Here is a 2169-nt window from a genome sequence, read left to right on the forward strand (position 1 = left end):
AGGATTCCAGTGCATGCTTGACAACACTGCACCGTAGTGAGGATTCCAGTGCACGCTTGACAACACTGCACCACAGTTTCACCATGCATGGGCTCGAAGAGGACGAAATGTATCATCGGTGAGCCTGTTCCCGTGCTACCGCGCATTTTACCGTGCAAGCTTCCCGCCCAGCTTGGTTTTCCACGCGTCAGCTAGAAGAGGGGCAAATCATGGGCGTTTATTGGCAAAAAGCTTTGTGAAAACAAAGTGTGTGGAATGACTTCGATCGTAAGTTTATATGAGTTCAAAGTTACACAAAAGGGTGATGATGGACACTCAAGTGCGATAATTAATTCTGCGCTCTATAGGGCACACGATGGAAGAAACCAATTGTGTGCAAAAATGTCCAAGATCGCAGTCGACTTAGCTATACAGATTGTGTGTTGTGAGATCGATAAGGTAAACAGATTCGAGAATGGTTAATAAAATCAAATCTAAGACCATTGCATATTAATTTCAAAATAGTGCTACCAATATATGAGTCTCATACAATGCCATTTCAACAATTGTACCACAAAGGCTTGAAATATTACAAGGTTCAAATTCCAGAGTTATATGGCTCAAATTCAAAGATTACAAGGTTCAAGCTGATATTAGAAATGAAATTCAGCTCATCAGCTGCAAACACTCACGCTGATCTGTTGAACATGGATATTCGAGAGGTTCGAACTAATATTACCACTTCTAAGTCTGGTTTCGAAACCTTACAACTTTTGCAAAGGGGTCAGCCACTGAGAAGGCATGTATGGGGTTGACACGATGAGTTCCAATTACTCTGTCATCTAAAGTTCCAAAATGAAATTCAGGATTTTTGGAGCCTATTCCATTCTGCCGCAGGCGACGGTGCTGATCAACAAACCATTCATTTTTCCGAAATAAATGTAGGGCAAACCACATTACCTTCAGCACCCTTGTTCTAACAACAAAGAACCTGGCGAATATAATCTCCGATAAGGTCCCTCGGTAGGAGTTCAAAGTAATTTCTGAGAGATGCAGATCTAGGCATTTGACATGATTGTTATATTCTATCACATTATCCACCACTGGGCCTAATCTCATCTGCAAAAGAAGAAAACATGTTAGTGCCTAGATGCAGTTTTGAACACTACTACAGGCCTATTTGGTTTGCAGGATTTGTAAAATGCACTAACATGCCATGATTAACATGGGCATTAACATGCCATCTTCCATCTTCACAAGATGTTGGAGTGGATGAAAAGTTCCCTAAGTAAACTAGTACAGATGAATCCAAAGGACAAATACATATGGATTGTAACCATATGGATCAAGCATTGTCATTGTAAACATGGAAAAGGAGACATGTATGTACTGAAATCCTCCAAAATAATCCTTCAGAAATCATAGTACATTGTCATTGTAAACTTGGAAAAAGGTGTCACAAATTGATATCCCTTATGGTTAACATTTAACAGGAAAGGAACATCACCTCGATATATAGCTTCTCCAGGCACGGAAAGCATCTCAGGAAAGTGACAACTTGCTCCAGGTTGGGGCCGATAGATTCTAGTGCCAAGACCTTCACTGTGCGCAGTTTCACGGTCAGGCTTGTCGGAATCATTTTCTGAATGACAGATCAACAAAAATCTTCAAAATTAGAAATAATGTTAATTTGTAGAAGGATAAGTAGAAGGCGGCTATTGTACCGGAGCGGGTGTGGATCCAATAACAAGTTTGGAGTATTGGTCGACGAGTAGCCCAACACTGTCATTTCGGCGCAGAAATGACATTGATTCTTGTTGGACCTACTTGATCAAGTACAAGTAATCTCTCAAGTGCAGGTGTGTCCTCAATGACCATACCGTGGTACACATCTTGTGATGTCTTCCTGTCGAACCAGCAACACACATAAATAATCCAAAGAGTCATGGAGGTGATGTGGAATGTACTCGACCCATTGATCGCCTGAAGACGAAGATACTCGACTACAGTCTAGCCACGAAGCAGGCGCTCCATGTCACCATTTGAGAGGCAAATAGCAACGAGCTCGAGGTGCTTCAGTCATCGTAGAATAAGAGCAGGCGCGTCACTAAGGGGGGTGAGGGAGTCCCGGATTAGGGGGTGTCCGGATAGCCGGACTACCATCATCGGCCGAACTATCATCGGCCGGAC

Source organism: Triticum aestivum, chromosome 6B, assembly GCF_018294505.1.
Source record: "Triticum aestivum cultivar Chinese Spring chromosome 6B, IWGSC CS RefSeq v2.1, whole genome shotgun sequence".
Classification (NCBI taxonomy): domain Eukaryota; kingdom Viridiplantae; phylum Streptophyta; class Magnoliopsida; order Poales; family Poaceae; genus Triticum; species Triticum aestivum.